The sequence below is a fragment of the Spodoptera frugiperda genome, chromosome 28 (genome assembly GCF_023101765.2).
Source record: "Spodoptera frugiperda isolate SF20-4 chromosome 28, AGI-APGP_CSIRO_Sfru_2.0, whole genome shotgun sequence".
Taxonomy (NCBI): Eukaryota; Metazoa; Arthropoda; class Insecta; order Lepidoptera; family Noctuidae; genus Spodoptera; species Spodoptera frugiperda.
The window spans coordinates 1,958,439-1,980,393 of record NC_064239.1 but is presented as its reverse complement, the minus strand read 5'-3'; the positions used below and the strand labels follow the sequence as shown (position 1 = coordinate 1,980,393).

General features: G+C 36.4%; 1 protein-coding gene across 2 annotated transcripts in view; it reads left to right on the top strand.

Moving 5' to 3' along the window:
* The window catches only part of LOC118265226 (kinesin-like protein CG14535), a 331,078-nt gene that overhangs the window by 286,081 nt on the left and 23,042 nt on the right, over positions 1-21,955 (top strand). The window lies entirely within an intron of this gene.

Genomic DNA, 21,955 nt, shown 5'->3' with positions numbered 1-21,955 from the left:
GTCTGCAACATTAATTTAATGGATAATGTCATAGAAAAGAACATCGCCTTTTAAGTAGATAGATAGGTACTCAACTAAAACTGAAATCTTAAAAGCCTTTTTAACATTTCCATTATATTCTCCTAAAAACCTATCCACTCTTAATCAGTGTCACGCAAATTTAACCCCTAACGACAATGACCTAAGTACTTTACAAAACAAAAGTCGTTTCAACAAAATTAGCTGGAAGTATATTAGTCCTGAATTTAAGCCAGATATATAAGTACGTCCTAACGACTATACTGACATAATGGAAGCGGCTAATGTGCTCCTGAGACGCATTTAACTTAATGATATCTTCTACTTTAATATTATCCTTGCTTTAGTACTACTTACGTGGATTAGATGCTAACTTTATGAAGAATATTGTTAGGTATTTAACGTCCAGTATATTTTCCTCTGAAAATGGTTCGGTTTATAATAATGCTAAGTAAGATCAGTCTTGTCGGAGTATTGGTCTCTTCTACGCAAAATATTTTGCCACAATCTCCACGCTTATTAGGCGGCTTGGATGGATCTATAGCACCTAACTTCACTAATGGACAGACTGTCAGACTATTATTTATTCCTTTATTTGTTGCCATTTAAAAAGTATACAGAAAAAAAAGCTTTGGCACTACAAATATCGACGCTGGAAAGGCAAAATGTATTAAGCGCCACTTTGGTCGAAAATGAGTTATATATACCGTTGGAATCGCCTGATTTTTCTCTTTCGAATGGTCTATGTCTCGCCTTAATTTGAGCACTTTGATGGCGGTTAATACATCGGTGATTTTAGACTTTTTCGTATATTTTTTTGTTTTAAATCCATTCATTTTTTTACTTTGGCTCATAAAGCGTACATGATAGTAACAAACTATTGATAAGTCATTTATACCTGCTTAAGTTTACAACTAGATTGGTTTTAAATCTCTTTACCTTTCCATTTTTCTAAAAAGTAACGCAATAAAACATTTTACAGATTGGCAATTATTATAAAATCTAAACATAAGTCAATTTACTTGTAAATAAAATATATGTTTTTTGCGTTTAAAACATTTTACTTTTCTGCATGTTACAATTATTTGGACGTTAAAACAATTTTATCCAAAACATTTTATTACTAAAATGGTTGATAATACAATTTTACCTGAAGCTATTCTAATGTGTTTGTAGCACTTAAATTAATTTACCTAATGTAAAATTAATTGCATTTGTGAGTTAACCCTCCCAAAAAAGATTGATAAATACCAAACTATGGTGGTTAGACGGTAGTTCAAGACTGTCATTCACCGAGACCGCGGCTGTTAATCAGGGCCGAGAGCGTTGCGCGGGCGCTTCAGTCGCCCATGCGCTGTCGACGAGGGAGTTCACGCTCGCTGTCGCAATACACTGTTCGTAAATATGAGGAGTACCTTAGTTTGCAAACGTGTAATGCCAAAAAGAATTTACCAAATACTGATATAGAAGATGTTGATATAGAAGAAGATTTTTAATTTTCCAAAATGTGATTATTTTTTATTATTATATCGTCACGCTCTTTATCCCCGAAGGGATAGGCAGCGGTGCACATTATGCCACGTAACGCCACTGTATAATGTACACCCACTTTTCACAATTTATGTTGTAAGTCCCATGTAATAGGTGAGCCTATTGCCATACATCGGACACATTTCATTTCATGCTATTACTGAGAAATTTTCGAAAAACCGAAAAAAGCCCAGCAATAATTCGCCCAACCCGGGTATTGCCCTTGCCCAGTAATCGCACTTGCAACCACTCGGCTAAGGAGGCAGTCATTATTTCAATATAAGATTAAGTGAGATTATATTTTACACTTATAAGATTAATACTGATACAAAAGATGTTGATGAAGTTTCATGTTATCTATGTCTTGAATATGTTTCCAAAGTCTGATTGTTTTTCATTTTGTATTTGATTAGTATAAGTCTAAGTACAAGTGTACCTATTAACTTGTGATATCTGATCTCTACTAGGTATACTTGAAAGTATTGCCTTTCCATGTTCCGTACCAAAATGGCAAAACTGTTGGGCCTACATAGTTGAAACTTTGTAGGTTGATGTATTCTGGTAACCGCTATTTGGATTTCGAATAACAATTAATAAATTAAAAGGGGCACCCCATACATGGAACTGATTCAAAAAGTTTTAACCTATTCGTGATGGGTGTCTATCGATAATACTTTAAAAAAGACATTAAGGTTCCTAAAACCATTTTTCGTTAAAATCAATTGTTTGAAAGATAGACGTTTCCAAAGTGGAAAAATGAGTGTCCCCCTCTCTAACATTTAAAATATGGGAGGGACAAAACTAAAAAAAAAAATATATGCTGTAAATTTCATTTGAAACTTTCAAAGAAAATTGGTTTGAACGAGATATCATTATTACTTTTTCAGAAATAATACTAATAGAACTCGTCCGTGAACGGTGGCGGTGTGTCCTGTATGGGCTGAGCACCGCCAAGTCCTCAGGGATGTGGTCGGCGACGGTGACCTCTCGCGCCCGGCACTGGTTCAGGCCATGGTGCGGAGCGAAGGGGACTGGGATGCCGTCTCCACCTTTTGCGAAGCAGTCATGCTAGCTACGGAGAAGGCGGGGCGCGTGAGAGAACAAACCTCCTCACGTCCCAGCCGTCGCGTGAGACACTCCGGGCGTCGGAGATCGCGGGACGATCTCCGGCCACCGTAAGTGCGGGTCTGCGGTTGGCGAGCAAGGGTAGCTCACCGCTCGACCAGAACCAGACCCGTGCGTGCGGATCGGATCATCTTGAGCTTCTGGGCGTAACTTTATCGCTTACACTAAACTTCGGCTCTTATATAGAGTCGAAGGCGCATCTGGCTGGTAGAAAGTTGGGTATTCTCTGGTGGGTGAGACGGTACTTCACACCGAAACAACTGCTGAGCCTGTACCAAGCGCAGGTTCGGTCTTGTATGGATTACTGTTCTCACCTTTGGGACGGCTCGGCTAAATGCCAGATCAAAGCGCTAGAAAACATCGAAAAGCGTGCCAAGAAGCTCATCAATGATGATGCGCTTGTAGAGGCCCGGCTTCAAAGCCTTGAACACAGGCGCAAGGTTGCAAGCCTTTCCGTTTTTTACCAGATACATTTCGGAGAGTGTGTGGGGGAATTGCACAACTTGATTCCCCCGAGTCCTTTTCATCATCGAACCACAAGACAATCGGCGAGGCGTCACCGTTTCATGGTAGATATCCCACCCACTCGCACGAAGCGCTTCACTCCAAGCTTCCATGTGCGAACTGCTAGAGAGTGGGATTCTTTGCCGGAGTCTGTGTTTCCTGATGGGTATAACCTGGGTGTTTTCAAGGCCCGAGTGAATAGGTTGGTTATGGGCAGACGTGCTCCATCGTAGGCCGCGTCATCACTTACCACCAGGCAAGATAGCGGCTAAACGTCGACCCATCAAACGTAATAAAAAAGTGCATTTTCAAAAAACGAAAATATAACTTTGTCGTTCATGCAAACACTATGTATAACGAAGTTATTTTATGACTTTTATATTATGCCATCTACTTGCTGCTACGGAACCCCTCATGGGCGAGTCTGACTCGCACTTGGCCGGTTTTTTTAAGACTGATTGATCTCAGAAGTAAGTGCTTTATATTTTTTCTTCATTTTGCGATGAAAAGTCCTTTTAAAAATTTTTTTTGCGTTATTTAGTTTTACCCGTAACTTCCATTATTCATTAATATTGTGAGATAATACTTAAAGCCCAGCGAAAACTTTAGCTTAATGCAAGATAAGACATTTTAGTTTTCATGGTCTGACTTGACCGGGCCTGATAAAACATTTTACTTAGACGTGTTAGTATGCTGTACAGAATATAACACATTTTATCTAGCTCATTTATGCAGCTTTTTGTTCGTTAAAACATGTTTTACCTGGACACGGTGAGTACGGTCAACTGACTTAAGTCAATTTTACCTAACCAAGATTATGGCCTGCATTGTATTAACTCCAAAATCTTGGACACGAAGACACTTACATTATTTTCTATTATTACATTTCATAGTAAACGTTATTCGTAATAACTATTTTGAGTTTCAATGAAAAAGCTCCAGTAATTAATTAGTTATGATTTTTTTTGCAAAATTTGAAACTTCAAATCGCTCTACTGAACAATTCACATAATGGCGGTTAATACATTTTGCCTTTCCAGCGTCGATATAGATAATTGACGAAAAGTCTACATTCTGTATACACACACATCAAAAACCTCTACTTCTACTTACACCAATACAAGAGCATTATATTAAGTACTTAAAATAACAGTAATCGTACAAAAACCCACTCAACAAAAACCGGAGTCAACCCTCAACAGAACAAAAGGTCAACAAAACCACTGAATTGATTGAAAAGAGGTGATTGTGTGAGAATGAATAAACGCGGGCAAGGTCGCGCGCCGCTGCCACCGGCTCGTTAATCAATTAACCGTTTGTTTCCACTCAAATTAACGCTCCTTCCGCCTTTATCGAGGCCTCTAGGACCACGAGCGATGATTTATTTTCGTTTCAGTTTAAAATTAAGTTGAAATATTGGTGTTTTAATAAGTATTGGTTACTTCTTTGGTATTTATAAGTGTGGAAAAGTCGTGCTTCGGCACGAATGGTCGGTGGCTCCGGTTCGACCGGAGTGATACTACGGCCTCACAGAAAACTGACGTGAAACAACGTTTGCGTTGTGTTTCGTTGTCGTTCGTTTCTTCCAAATCTTCCCATTCCCCAACCAATAGGATAACCATCAAGTGATACGGTAGGTCGTTAGCCGTCTTATACCAAAAAAAAAACTACATGAATGTGTAGTAATTTACTATACTTGGATTACAAAACAAAATGTAAACTGTTCCTAAAATCAAAGTAGTAATTAATCGCTCTGTTAGCATATCTGGGTCGAGTGATTAAGCGAATGTTCTAAGACATTCTCTATAGTAGCGTTTAGTCTAAAATTACAAACGTTGTTTGCAATAAGCTGACCCCTTTTACACGCTTATTGTAACTTGCGAAAACCAATTGTTTTCCTTTAGCAAATTAAATATTATTAGAAATTATTAGAGCTTGACAAAACCTCTTCACTTCAAACCGCGGTTTTAATAGCCTATCGCCAATGTTTCGGATCATATAACCCTTCTACACGGTCAGCCCTCACTCCTTCCTGGTAGATTCTAATCAACTGGTAAACGAACTTCGTTCTTAGAAAACATATTTTATGGTGTTTCGAGGTAGAAAACTGTGTACAGTTGTGACGTAATAATACCTGAAAGTATAAAAATAAAGAATAGTCTAGAAGACTATTTTAAGTTTTTAAGTATTTAGGTGCAGTGATTGTATAGTTTCAAACCTAAGACAAAACACAGGATTACTATATGAACTTTAATTTTCTTGGTTACGATCTCTACGCACCACGACAATCAATTACATAATTTCATTATTACTTTCGTGAGACATAATAATTAATTACTATGTTATCGGCTTAATTACGTAACTGTTTGACGAGGGACTTGACTAATTTCAAGGTATGCTAGAGGCTCATATTCATGAGCAGCATTCTTCGACACACGACGCGCTAAAAACTAATAGAGTTCCTCGTCAAACAGTTACGTGAGTAAGCCGATAGCATAATAATTAATCAACTACATATTATAATAATTATTATATTAATCAAATAAACCCAATACCAATACAAACAAAACAACACTCAATTCAAGAAACTCGAATAATTCATCCAATTAAAATAGCCGTCGACTTTCAATAAACCATTTATCCCACAAAAGACTTTAAAACAAACATTAAGAGACTTCATTCATTCGAAAATTGATTTCATACTTACGCACATTAAATCGAATGGAGTCCATTGTCCAAATCTACGTTTGATAAGCTTATTACGACCGCAAATGTCCACGAAATTAATTAGTGTCGGGTCATGGCGACCCGCCGCGGCCCATTGACGGTTAATGTCGCGGAACAAGTTGAGAGCTGCTGCGATTTATCACCTTGCTGAAAAGGGTTTCCATAGGCATCGATTGAGTATTCGTAATTTTTTAATGTGAGATTTTATGTCATTTCTTTTTTTTTTATAATTTCTTTTGAGACTACATTAACTAACATTTCATGTTTATATTAATAATTTATATCTTAAATAAAAAACTTTACATATCTAAATGTATATTTTCTCCTCTAAGATTCCACATCAACATCACATCAACAGCCTTATAAGTGACCACTGCTGACTACAGGCCTCTTCTCACACGAAGAAGGATGCACGTTAATCACCACACTTGCTAAATGCGGAGTGGCGATTTCAAACTTATAATTAGAAATTATGAGCCCAGTTTCCTCACGATGTTTTCTATTGCCGTTTATCAGTGGTGTCTAAATTATCTTAGAAAGTGCATATAACTCAGAGTAAATAAACCCCGCTATTCCTTAAAACTTGTCCCACACCAATCAGATACAAGTCCACAATAACTAAACAGTGGGCAAGTAAAATTTGTGCGACGCAGTTATTTAGCTTTTAAATCAATGTGTTGTTGATAAAAAACGCCGGTAAGTCTTTGCTAACGGCACATCGACACGACAACATAAGGGTTGCATATACCCCCATCATTGACACAGACTTTATGTTATTTGCAATAAGAACTAGTTTTGTAAAGCAAGAGAAAAGTTTGTATGGAGAATTCATATAGTTTTTTTTTCATACTTATGTACAGTATGCTTTTTTAAATTAATTATTAACGTGCAAGTTTGTGTTGAAGGAAACTATTAGTTGATTTTATAACATTAGGTGTAACTGCCTCGCGGTTAAGTGCTGTGAATTATTTTTATTAGCTCGTTAGTTAGTTGGTTGCGAGTTTAACGGGAACGTTGTGGTAGTTTTTAAATTTTCTCCTTTTTGTTGTTTTTGTTATGAGTTTTCCGTGAATTTGCCTACGTACGCACCTATGGCATTGCTTACTGAAAAGGTAAGTATAAAATTAGATGCTTTTAAATATAATATGTATGACCATTATCAAAAATCCTAATATAAGACTTAGATATGAAATGTTTTATATCACTATTTAAAATCTGCTAGAAAACATTGTTAAACAAAACTGATTTTTAATGTCAACCTCCATTTTTTATCTGACTCCTCGACTAACACTACACCTCTTTGTCTATACTAAACAATACCTACTATAAACTACACAAAGCCTCTCGTAACCAAAATACCCATCAGGCTCATACCTCAATAATCCCATGAGCCTCGTTAAAACCTAAGGTCATCTACACACCCATTACACACCCCATACTTAACCTGTCACCATCAACACTGTGTTGCCACTTTACATCCAATATTAACCGTGCAATAATTTGGCTTGCCAACAATAATTGCACTGGCAACACTTTATTATTCAACACTTTTTCATTAAACCTTGTTTACGAGGCTTTGTATTTTATACGCATAATCTGGGTGTATTCGGGGTAATTTTTAAATTTTGTGGCACACGATATTTCCCTGAAGGATTAGGTTGATGTGTGATTATATCCCTTGTTATAAGAGTCAATCTTATTGCCATGCAATTCTAAACTCAATATGTATGTTTTAGAAATCAAATTCACTAGTCATACTTTACTTGACTGCACGGTTGGCGCGGTGGCTGAGCAAAAGACTGCCGCACAATGAGTAGCGGGTTCGATTCCCGCACGGAGCAATACTTTGTGTGGTACTAACTACTCCTTATGTGGTCCGGGTGTCATGTGTATGAGAACGTGTATGTTTGTAACATCATTCTACGGCACAGGAGAAAATACAAGTGTAGAGGAATATTTATTAAAAAAAATACTCGTAACCCACAAAATATAAGGTCATCATAATATAAAGGTGTAAGCATGACCCCATAAATAAAAACTATGAACCCCCAAGTCATAATTAAAATAAAATTCCACTTAGTCCATTATCTAAATAAGGGGAATGATCATTAAATAGGTTGTGACGACAAACAGCCGACCACACCGTCACTCCTGTGTGGGCGGGCATGGACAGTGGTATTTATGTTATAACCCATTGGACATGGAAGCTACTACATGGACAGTGAGCTAAGAAATACCTACTGAAAAGTACAAAAACTAACACTAGTTGACTAGTCTATATTACAGTGAAGGAATATTCATTTTTCTACAAATAAAACATTGCACTTTTAGTAGTTTTAGAATTAATATTATAAATTGTTCTGTTATTTAATAAGAATTTTGCTGATTGTCAAATGTTTTTGTGACAACTAAATCTTGATGTTGATAACTGCTTAAACTTATTAGAATAAGGTAAAAAAAGATATTGCATGTACTGTAGAAAATAGGTTAGAGGCATAAAATTCATAAGACAAAACTAATGGGAGGTTCATATCTGACGTAATATAAGTTGAGTCTAACATCAGTTGCACTAACATATCATCGGTTGAGTGTGAACAGTCAAGTCTATTCTGGCGTTACACGACCGATAATATGCGACGCATTTTCCATCAAATATGAAACTTATCTTAAACCTAAGGTAGGTAAATAAAATTCGATATTCTTACTTATATAACTTCACAAAAAAGGCTACAAATAAATAATCCCGAAAAAATATAGCAGCGGCCATGACAGTAGCTCGCTACCCGCTGACAATATAACTTCGAGTTTTAGGGCAAAGGGCAATATTCCGTGACTCAGTACTATTAATTGAATTAACACAATAAATACTTTGAAGTGACTCCGTAAGAAGCATTATAATAATCGTATATTATGTGATATACAATATTTTTAAACGCGAAACAGCCGTAGCTCAGTGCTGTACGCGGCTAAAGTGTGGGACAACACGCTTCTTATATTTAGTGCAGTATACAGGGTGACTTTGAATTCGACGTATTCCTCTCGGGAGGTGATAATACAACTAATTTGCTACAAAATTAGCCCTGAGGTCCTTGGGCGGAAAGTGGATAGTTTCTGAGATATTCAACATTTTTGGTTTTGGTAAAAAAATCCCGAATTGATTACAAAAACATCAATAAATTAAAAAATACTGGTTGGATTTTAGTTATTTTAGTTTTAATCAGTTGCCAATACATCAGTTATCATTTATAAATACTAATAATGGCAGAAATATCATTCGTTTTAAAATAGCAAGTAATTTCCTATGAAATTTTGTTTTGTTTCACTAATTTGGTCAATAGATAACTGGATTTATTTCGAAAAAAATATATGACACTAAGCGTACAAACTATTAGAAAAACTTCCTTGGTTTATTAGCTACCCAGAAACGTAAAATTATTTACAAAATTCCCAAAAACAAATGAATTAATTGATGATAAGTAGAGTGTAAAGAGAAAAGCGCAATTTCAAAAACATCTTAATTTGCAAAATTTTGTTCAAAATGATCTTCCCTACGACGAATACATGCCCGAACACACTTCCTTATCTCTATGACGGTCACTCTTGAACTGAATATGCGTCTTATTTCGTAATTATCTTCGAATATGTTTCGGAGTAGAATTACGATACACGGCCTATTTCGTCTGTATAAACAAGGGCCTTCATGTAAAAAATCAACCGGCGTTAGGTTCTGGTCATTGTGCATGCCATTTAGTTGCACGCCCTTCTAATCCAATGCCTGAGAATCAATGTTTTCGACCATTGCCACACAGTAGTTTGATAATGCACTTGACAATAGTCAAGTGGAATAAATTCGTCAATCAAATTAATAAATTAATTCAATAAGTAGAATAAGTTAATTCATCTTGTTTCTAAATTCAAATTTAAAACAATGACCCTAGCACATTCCTTAATTTTTTTTTCATAATTCTCACCATTTAAATTGTTGGATGAAAAGTAGGGTGCAATCAAATGATAATTTATGATACCCCTGCAAACATTTGAATTAAAACCGCGATGCGCTAACGATGGTTTACTTTTTTCGGATTTTGTTGACTTTTTTGTGGCTAATAATGGATATCGTGATATTAGTTTATCCAGCGCACTATCGAACTATTGTGGGGCAATGGTTGGATACCTTGGTTCCCAGGCGTTATATTGGCATGGGGGTCCAACTACATGGCAAGCGCGGTGTTCAGAATCTAACGCTGGTTGATTTTTACATGAAGTCCCTTGTTTATGCAGAGGGAATTGGCCGAGCATCGAAATTCTTCTCCAAAACATAGTGACGAAATAAAACGCATATTCAGCCCAAGAGTGAACGTCATACAGATAAGGAAGTGTGTTCGAGCATGTATTCGTCGTAGGGAAGATCATTTTGAACAAAATTTTGGAAATTAAGATGTTTTTGAAATTGCGCTTTTCTCTTTACACTCTACTTATCATCAATTAATTCATTTGTTTTTGGGAATTTTGTGAATAATTTTACGTTTCTGGGTAGTCAATAAACCAAGGAAGTTTTTCTAATAGTTTGTACGCTTAGTGTCATATATTTTTTTCGAAATAAATCCAGTTATCTATTGACCAAATTAGTGAAACAAAACAAAATTTCATAGGAAATTACTTGCTATTTTAAAACGAATGATATTTCTGTCATTATTAGTATTTATAAAAGATAACTGATGTATTGGCAACTGATTAAAACTAAAATAACTAAAATCCAACCAGTATTTTTTTATTTATTGATGTTTTTGTAATCAATTCGGGATTTTTTTACCAAAACCAAAAATGTTGAATATCTCAGAAACTAGCCACTTTCCGCCCAAAGACCTCAGGGCTATTTTTGTAGGAAATTAGTTGTATTATCACCTCCCGAGAGGAATACGTCGAATTCAAAGTCACCCTGTATACTGAAATAGAGAGGGCTAAGTTGAATTATATTGCATTAGTGATAACATCTACTGCTTGGGCCGTAGTTCGAGAGTAGTAAGAATTCTCTGATTCGATTTGTATGTCACGAAAAGTATATGTATGTAGTTTTTTGATTCTGTACCAGATTTTACAATGAACATATACTATAACACATAACAAATACCGTCGAAGAATACCAAAAGCAGGTTATCTATCATCGAATAAGACTTGATGACTTATGGCCTTTACAACAGCACCCCCAATATTACAAGATATCTTTATACATACATAAACTATAATAACAAGCATAATAAGTCAACTGTAGTCTCATTAGTTACAAAGTACTTACTACGCGGCTACACGGCTACGTGGCTACGAGGCTGCGTTGCTACGCGGCTACGCGGCTACGACGCTACGAACCTACGATCCGCCTGACCTGCTTTTGTGAAAAACTAAATAAAAAGTCTGTGGGCGTACAATGGAAGTTAAACAGTTTAAGTTTTGAATGAGCTGTTGGTTTTTGCCTCTTTGTTAAAGTAGGTTTTTGTTTGTTTTCATAATAGATACGGTACGGTACTCTCGAAGATTTCGTTTCGCAAGTTTCATTTTGCAGTTCTATATTTGCAATTTAAAAATTCTCATTATTTTTATTTCATACACTGGTTAGTTTTTGTTCTATTCGTGGGGATTAATATTATATATACAGTTGATCCAGTTCCTGGTACTGCCAAAATTCGTTATAATTTCGTGTAAAATTTTCTTCAAAGTGGAACACAGATCCCTGACACAGGCTGGCAAGGAAACTGCTGGCTAAAACTATCTCCGCTAAACTTGAGTCCAAATCAGGCAGTTACACAAGTTTTCAATGTACGCGCATTACATTTTGAATATAATATTCAGCGTAAAACTGCGCTTACCATGCCGTTGTGGTGAGTTGGGGGCTTGAAAGCAGCGATTTATTCGTTTTTATTTATTTATTATTTACACAATGACAAGAATTGATCATTTTACAGGCTATACAGAAATGTTCGTCGATGAATAATATTCTTCTGTTCAAGGGTTCACTACTTTTAATAAATAAGAAACACTAGTTGTGTTTTAAATTTTCCGTCAATAGCTATGTCAGTTCATTTACGACTTGTTTGAAGTATTCTAACTTACAACTCTTTCTTCAATTTTGAAAAATGCTTAACTTGGTCCTGTAAGCTGGTGCTTATCTTTCTGGTGAAAAACCCTTAAAACCTATGTCAGTAAACACTATATCTCTCCAAAAGCAAAAACTTGCCGAAACACATGGAACATAGAATCCAACCACCACAAAACCAAAGCCTATAACTCTCCGCGGTTTCCATAGCCGGGCGCCGGCGACACAGACGTAGCTCGGAGCTATCGATTGCGCAGACCCCACGTAATTGCCTGCCCTTTCTTCTTATTGACAGCCAGCCTTCCAGAATCATCCACTGCACCCGCTTTAAAATGAAAGCCTCCTTTTTATTTGTATGGAAAACGATGTTTAGGGAAAATACGATTGTTCGTTTTTTTTTAACATTGTGTTCTGTTTGCTGAGATAGATGGTGTAGGCTTTTTGTTGTTAAAGTCTTATATTATAAGGCTTAAATATTAGATCAGTTTTTGACCAAAAATGGCCAGAACTTTTAAATACGGAATTAACTGTTACTATAAAATTAGGTACAGTTCTTATTCTGAATTTCTGCTAAGAAAATCCGATAATATCTTATCCTCCTTGGGAAATTAATCTTCAATCCTACTCTATAGTTCCGTTTCCTTGCTAGGAAATTCGAACTCAAGTGTTCCATATTAACTCTGATTCATTCTACTCTACATGTACTGTACTGCACCATTTAAAATGCATGTCTTCAAGCAAAGTTCACTCTAACACAGACCAACACTCTTATTGGTATGCAAGTATGCAGGTACAACACACAACTCCATACACATACATCATCCAAAACACCGAGCTAACATCCATTAGCGAATTCCGTCGAAGAAAAAACGCAAAACACGTTTCAACACGAAAAAGTCGCGCTAAAACAAACGAATAGTTGCGCGAAATTCCAATATTTCCCCCTTGAACCCGTCATAAATAAACGGGGAACAATGACAGTACGAGAAAACAACAACGAAACAGTTTACACCACGTGCCACGAAAAAGTGCACACAAAAGAAAACAAAATCGGCCATACGAGTTGCGAGTTGCACATTATTAGTTTCGCAGAACTGTGAACTCCGACCGCGCCAGCACACTCTGGGGAGCGGAATAACCGGGGTTTATTAAAGTGTGAAACAATAAATTTAAATAAAGGATAGTTATGCGGTTCCCGTGTCCGCCACTGTAATGTAACTAATAGCCTTGTGACATCGTCCGTAATGCGGTTTTAAAGTTCGCCGGCCAACGTTTTAAGAAGATTAAAAAGTCTCTGTAAATATATTTTGCGGTTGCTATCGGAATTACCTGGACAACATTTCTTTCGATTCATTACTAGTTCTAATGTAAGTGCAGACAGTTGTTCAGCAGTGATTTGTTGAAAGAACAGTACTATTGCGGTAGTGGCCTATGTTTCTTCTAATAAAAATGCCAATTTTAAACGATACACATCTCGTTCCGAGCTACGAACTATGAGCCATCATCATAATGACTTATTGATTGTCAAACGTTGATCTTAGAGTAAAACTAATCTTTGATTAACAAACCATCAGCTTCATACGAGTACTTATTCACACGGACCTTTTACACCTCGACCGAAATTCAAGAAAATTTCTCTACAAATCATCCCAAACGAGGGTCCTTCAATAAGAAGTAATTTAAACAATTGTAAAAACTTATCACATAATGTAAGAAGTTGTCTCGTATCTCGTGCAATAACTCGTGCCCAGCAGACCAGCCGGTTGGTCAAGCCGTCGTTATTATCATGAACAACTCCTGTAAATGACCGTCCCTTCGCATAAACCACTGCGCTGCTGTAATTTCGTAGGTCGGTACAGTTGATGGCTTCAATGTTAACTAATGTTTGGTTGAATTTAGTTTTATTCATTGTTCTAACACTCTAATGTTGTTCAAAACTCCAAACCATTTAGATGATCCATTTAAGTAATTTAAGAGATGGCTTAAATATACCTATATATCTATGAACCTATGAGCTAACATAGGATATCTAGATAACTAGCTAACCTAGCTAACTATCTAGGGTAAACTACCTCGATATATAGGAATGAAATTTTAGGATTCTATATCGTAGTATGCAAGCCTATAGCTGCACGCAAGCTGCTAAAGATCAAGCCATGGTGGCGTGCTATAGGAGAGTTCTATGTACAGCAATAATCGGAAAGGACTGGTGATGATCAACCGGTTTCCAAGTTCAAATTAAAACCGTGTGTCATTTATTTCATGTCAGTCCAAAAACACCCAGAATTGTTTGACTCAACTCAACTTTTACACACGCAAGTTATACTTTACACATAAGCTACATACTTTACACAGATCCCAAACAACTGTGTGCTCGATAGTCTTCGTGTGCCATCACAAGTTACGCGCGTCGTTACCGCGTCAACACGACAGGGGATTGTTGCGATGTTGCGGTGGCGACATATTGTCGAACGCAACTACTTTTTACTGACGCTGTAAATCTTGCACATGTGTCGACTTTTGCTCACCACATCATTGTAGTTTAAGCTTTGGATGTTGTTTCAAGTAACTAGGTTTATTGTGTTTGTTTGTCTATTAAAGTAGGTTAAGTAATGTATTTTAAAGTAACTTAACTGGTGGTGGTAAGACAGTGACCCAAGATATTGTACTGAATTGCTCTAGCAACTACAAGACAAACTAGACGGTTAAAAAATTATTAAATCTATAAATTAGAAAAGGAGGATGGAGATGGCGGAATGGCCTATGGAAATGATTGGCCACAAAAAGCTCTACAAAGAGACGAGTGGAAGGAAGGTAGGGAAACCTTTGCAGTTGCAGTTCGTTGCAGTGGGATGACCATCGCTGAAAATAATAAATAAGAATAATAATATAAATTAGATTAAAGTCAAAGTCCTAGTTTTAACATTACGTTATTTCTTCTTACACAATAGTGTAGAATTCATGGTTATATAATAATATAGCCACGAATTTTAAACAGTACCAGATCTGCGATCAGTGCAATCTATCCAAAAACTGCTAGCAATACAAAATCTTTCGAACATATGTAACTCCCCATGTTTAACACAAAATGTACATGACATGCACACCACAACGATGACTTCACGAGAAGCCAACGCCAAAACAAAATCACTTTACAAATCAGGGGACAAACACTCGAGTCACTCCACTAGAACAAACGTTCAACTAATAATTAACTTTGAACCGTTCAAATTGTAAACTTGTTTAATTTGTGGCGCTGAAGAAGTGTCCCAGTTGCCGCTTAGTCACGTAATAGCTCTTCAAAGCAGGGCGGAGTATGGAACTTCTTTCACCCCCAAAATTCGTATTTGTTTTTCGTGATTTGCAAGTTTTTTCGTTATTTTCGGAGGTATGTGTGATTGATTTGGTGTGATGTTTTTGTGTTGGTCTCATAATAATAATAAACTTTGCAAAGAGAAAAGATCTTGTAATTGTTTGCATAAAAATATTAAAGTCAAAGCATTTATTCCAAATAAACCATAAGTAGGTACTATTGATATGTGAACAAATAAAGATATACGACATAATCTTAGACATAATCCCACCCAACCCATGCGTGATTTAAATTCTCTGTTTAATATCCTTAGCTTTTCATCATTACATTGAATTCCAAGTCATTTCACAAAATATCAAGCTAAGGATCTAGTCAGTCCTTCTATTTCCACACAACACAAACATAGAACATTAAAACATTCAACTAAATAAACAAACACAAAGCAAAACACAACTGTTACAGCGATTACACATCAATATAAATGGGAAAAGAATTTCTACAAACCTTTCAATACAATGCTCTAAGGACGATATAAAAAATACGTGAGCATCTGTAAAAACAGCGATGTACAGGCACGCTGACAGTCCCAGGTGGGTTTAACGTTCTGTTAAGTACGAACATTTCTTTAACGATCCGTCGTTGCGTCGGTAGCAACGTGCAACGATTGTCTACCAACCTGTTCGTGATTCTCAAACTTGGTCGAACACCCCTCTAGCACTTTTGACGCGTAATGAGCACTTTACGCCCCCACTTTTAAATGTTTGCACTTTTCCAAATTTTGAATTTCATTTCGAATGCGTTTCGGTTCAAGGATGTTTTTTTTTCTGTTTGGGCTGGATTAACACATCTTATATGTTGAATAGTTACTCAGATATAGGTTTTACTAATGAGTTGTGTGAAGAGTAAAATGCACGATTTCTAGATTTGTTCAAGTGCATATATAATTTCAATAGAAAAAAAAATGTGTCTGTGAGTTTCTTGCTCGGTTTTCTCCATAGGAATCTACACTTTGGAACAAGGAAATAGCTTTACTAAGGACTGGCCGACAGACAGACATTTTTTTATATTATTACATTTGCTTTAAAGTTCAAAAGTGCCTTTCTGGTCTATTTGAAACTGCAACTGTCACGCACTTAGTAGATAACTATATCTACCCTTATAATTTTTTTTCCCAAAAAAATACAGGCTTACACATAGTATGCTGCCTCAACATGAATATAACGTTAGGTTAGCAACTATTCCTACATTAAAGACATGCGACTAAACTTGGAAAACTGAGTTCGGAAACTTAAAACGAGTTTACTTCTATATCAACAGACGGCTCCGGGTGAAAACATTTTCTTAAATCTCCCTCTATTTACACTAGAAGTAAATTCTCACAAACTTGAGTTTTGAAAGTCTCACACTTTGATAAACTAGATCGGACGTAGAGGAAGCATGTAGCTGCGTCATGCCAGAACTTTATCCCTGCCGAATGACCTAGATGGAATAGAAAATTGAATAAACTTGCATAATTTTATTTAAGTTTCTATGTATTTTTGTTATAATATATTTTATTCATATTATACTCCTGCTTTTTAAAGTCTTCTCATTCTCAAGTTAATTGAAGCACTACTTTTGTTTTGTTAGTATGTAGTGTTCTTAGGGTTTGTTTTTTCTACTCTTTAACATCAAGGAATTTAGTACTTTATGATAGCTATCAATAATTTGTATCTTGTCCGAGGTGGTAGTCTGGGGATTCGTCACAAAGGGAGTTCTAGTATGAACTCCCCCAGTCTATCACAAAGGAGCATACTGTTTGCATCTGATTTTGTATCGTATTATAATACAAAACGATTCTTTGTTTGGAGGGAAAATCAATTTTATTATTATGCTTTTTAAAGTCCCAATCAAATACCAATTTATAAATCGTGCCTATACTGGACACAAAATTAAACTCTATCACTTAGGTAATTTTTGTGTATTAATTACTTTTAACTCCATTTCAGAGTAATTCATTATTAACCCTTTAGATTTCCCCATAAGACAAATAACTACTTCAGAACACAACACACTCCATCCAATTATACCCAAAGCAACAATTTTCACGAGCAACAGAATAGCAAATACAGTGCGTCAAACTAGCCAATAAGGCCACAGTATACAGGCCAAGCTGCAGTAATCCAATTTACAGTAAGTTCCACTGAAGTTGGCCTAACTTGGTAGACTTAGTGATTTAAATTTACAACTTTGTCCATCCTAGCTACACTTGCAATTTTAACGATCAGCCGACCAAGTTTAAATCAGATTTTGCTTTTAAGATGTAGGTAATAGTGTGTAGTTTGCCTTAGTTACAGTAACACTTCTTGGCAAGTGGACGGCTAGAATAGAGGTGACTTTTAATGCTATACTTAGTTGAGTTGAAATTTTTCATGACAACACTAAATATAAAACTATCCGAGCACCTAGCTTCACTGACGGGCAGACTGACAGACTATTATTTATTTCTTTATTTGTTGACATTTCAAAAGTACCTATTTATGGTTGAATTGGAATAAATGATTTGACTTTGAAAAAACCTAGTTCTGTAGAATTAGTATTGGTTGAAGTTTTGTTCTTGTACTTTAAATAATTATTACAATGTAATGTTTGAAACCGAAAATTCTAAATAATTAACGTTCTAAAACCCATTTAAGTTTGATAGACATTTTTAAAATATGCCTCAAAATGGAAGCCACTTAACAACGAACATTAAAAAAAACCCTTCCAAGAAACAGTATTAAAGAATTTCCACATTGAACCATAAAACACGCTGTTACACATAAGAAGGTCGCGACTAAAAATTACAAGTTTATCGCCCGTAAAAACTGTGGGAAATTAACGAACGTCGAAAGGTCTTTAAAGGAAGAGCTCAATGTTATAGTGTCCCCATATAATTTACCGAAGCGACGCGCTTTTTATTTCTGTTCATTTTATGAGCCGTTTGTGGCCAAACCTCCCTCTAAAATTTACTGGCTGGGTGCAACTTACCCGCTACTCGACAACGTATATCACTTTGATTCACAACAATTACTCTTAAGACTATTTTAAGTTGGCATTCTTAGGAAAATGTTAATTAAGTTCGCGAGCTAAAGGGGAACTGAGCTATATTTTTTGGTTTGGAGTCTACTGTAGTCTTTTTAGAGGGTCGACTTGAGTAATCTTGAATTCAGAATTAGCATGGAATTGTAATAAAAATGTTTGGGTTAAAGAAACATTCTCCGACAATTCCGCCAGTACCTATTTAGATTTAGTTTCAAGGGAAATCAATAATAAATATTTCCTCATTCTCCACTCACACTTCATTATTTATTACCAACTCGCTTTCATTACCAACCAACACGTCCATAATTTTGACCAAAAAGAAACTTAACAATACATTTATTGCAGCAACACACTTGTAAGTCCCCACTTATCTACAAAAAGCCGAAACAGAATACAAATTCTGGCCACCATGCGCCACACGAAAACGGAGAACATTGCTCACCAAAAAATATTACACCCGCATGTAATAAGAAAACACCGATTCTCATGTACACTTCCGAGCATAAAAACATGGAACATTGTGCAGATGGGGTAACCAATGTTTGGTTTAAATCTGAGACCCCTCTTCTGATAATTTTCACCTGCAACCGAACGCCCGCGTCCTGGGGCGCCCTCTGCCAATTTATGTTCAAGATATCATCCTACAGAACGCAAACTGTTTAAAGTAAGGAGCTAAGTTTAATGGAAGGTGCTATCTCTGCTTTTTATCGGACATTTTCAGAAAAGGACGTAGTTGCTATTAAAAAGAAATACTTAGTTTTTTCGTTTCTAGTTAGGTTGTCCGTATCTTACCAATCTTGGAGGGTTTTATTGTTATTTATTTTTTACTAACGTTTTTCGTTGCTCTGTAATCTTGAGCGATGTCGTCATTTACTTTTACGAGTGCGCACACAAGCGATTCTCTCAAAGGTTGTTACCGATTAAAATCTTCTTCCAATATTGATAACGCTTCCAGTTTCCTATATCCTCATGAGAGGGTGAAGTGTGTCGCTTACAATATTACGATGTTAACCACAGCGGGCGATTTACATAATTCATTCAGCTATGATCCGCGACCCCGCGGTTTGAAGGCACCCTGTAGATATGTAGGTGTTCTAAGATCGAAGGGGCGGAATATTGTTAATTATACTTGACAGCGTATGGATTTTATTATGTCTTGTTACGACATTGTTATATTTGCGAATTAAAAAACTTTCTTCTCTCTCGAACTTGGAATTCACGACATAACTGACAATTACTATGATATGAATCATCAGACGAAAACCAATCCAACTAAAAAGAAAAATGACCTCTCCACTCAATGCAACCTCGTCAAAAGCTCTCACATTCACAAACTAGCCTAACTATCAGTCACTCAAAACTCACTTAGCGACTCCTTAACACCAAGCATACATTATTCATGTCTGAGTTCTTAATCTACAGCGGCATCCCATAGTGCTGTCATGGTGCACATAAAAATATTACTAGAGATGTAACGAGCTTGGAAACCTTTGGGATTTTTCCCGGGACTTTTTTGGTACGGGTAACGCATGGTTTTGTCATGATGATGGTGTTTTTTTGATTGTGATTAATGTTGTGTGTGCAAAATGAATAAGTTTGGTGTTTTTTGGGTGATATGCACTTCATTATCTACGTTATAAGTATCTTATTATTATTACACATAGAACACAAACATAAGGACAAAAAATATATCTGAAATATACATATTTATGAAGGGTAGATCGTAATCCATAATTCACGGCTTTGAAGACAATATTTACCCAGGTGACACCGTTGATATTTTTCAAAAACATAAAACGGTTTTATGTTAGTCTAGGGATATTTCATCGCGGATTTACGACGCGCGCAGCATCAGTGCAGGCTGTCGATCGGCTGCGTTGTGTCGATAAAGTGTCATTTTGACGACAAATTCCTCAATGTTGTGCTGACAAGTCCCGTGTTTTCCGGGATGTTGCGATCCCGTGTTGATGTTGGAAGTTTGTTAAATTAAACTGCGCTAGTGCACGATGAGAAAACAGTAGCTAGCGTGGAGTATTTTGATATTGGTGTAGCCCTCAATGACGCTACCTACTATCTATATCAGTTATAGATATCACGTTTTAGGCTACCGCAAAATATTACCTGATTAATCAATTCTCTATCTCTCCCACTTCATTCTATCTCCATATCATTAGCGGCACACATAAAGCTAATCACTACAAACGCGGCATATTCTCGTTCTGTGCTAAACTGATAACAGCAATTATTGGATTTTAAACTCAATAATTGCACCGCACTTGTGCGTAAGTAATGACAGTTTGCATTCATTCCCGCGCTCATCACAGATTCTACTAACAAGATTTAGGTCGATAGCGCACTTGTGTGGCTATAAATTATGTGCTATATTTTCTATTTTGCGACGAATAATAGCGAAGTTAGAACCCTTTTTTAAAGTAACTTAGTTGGCTAAATACATAGAGTTATAATCCTGTCTCAATTCTTTCACTTCTCTGTTAAAATACTCAACAAGTAAAGCAAATAACAGATTGACTAACTACTTAAAAAATAAGCAATCAATCAATAATTAAATATCTATTCGTTTTTCAAATATATTTTTACAACAATCTCTTTTTTGTAACAAAATCCCGAAAACCGCAATCCCTAAAATTTATATTAGTCCGGGATCACTAGCAATTTATCGAAGTGGCCATCACTAGTGATATTTGCGGCATATTTTACGGCGATGTCGCGGCGCCCGGCTGATTGATTGGACGCCTCGTAAACGCCTGTCCGTGATTTATCTACCACCAGCCACAACCTCGTTACACGTTACGATTTACCTAAAATGTGTACCTGTTTAGATTTTATGGGATTTATGATTAGTATTTGTATTTTTTATGGTTGCTGTTATGATAGAAAGTGGGTTTGTACTGCAGAGATAAAAGGTGTAGTACAAGAGGTCATTGACTTCGTGTATTTACTTCTTGGTGTTTTGATGTCAGTCACTTTTAGTTTAATAAGGGAACTGTCTATATTTAACGAAAATGGGAAATACATACGATCCAGAACTGCGGACTACCTAGCGTGTTTACCGGGGCTCCGGCTCGACAAGCAGGAGTAGGAACGGGGTGTTCTTTAGTCAGGAAGAGTCAGGTACTCCCTCTCGCCTCGCACAGGACGGGAGAAGTCATTGGATGATTTTCCCTCCTCAAAAAAAAGCCTGTAACTGAAGTACACCTACTTGTACAATCCCAAAGCAAAATATCTTAAGACTGTGAAATTGGACAATACACTTTATTAACGACTAAATTACTACACATCCAGTTTGAAAGACTACCACCATTTTTTTTAAAAAGTCGCAAAAAGCTAAAGTTATGGCGCAAATTTCTCAGCTTAACACATTGAAGGCGCAGAAATGTTCAACGGCTCATTATCCAAGTTTAATTTTATGCATGGACGCGCGCGCAACGTCACGATCGACGCGCCCGCCTCCAAGCCCATTCGAAATTTAAATTCTCTACGAATAATGTCGAAAATATACGACTCGAGTTGCCAGACTCGTGGTTTCTAAGATTTATACTGTTTTTGTAAGGGTGTTGTAAAAA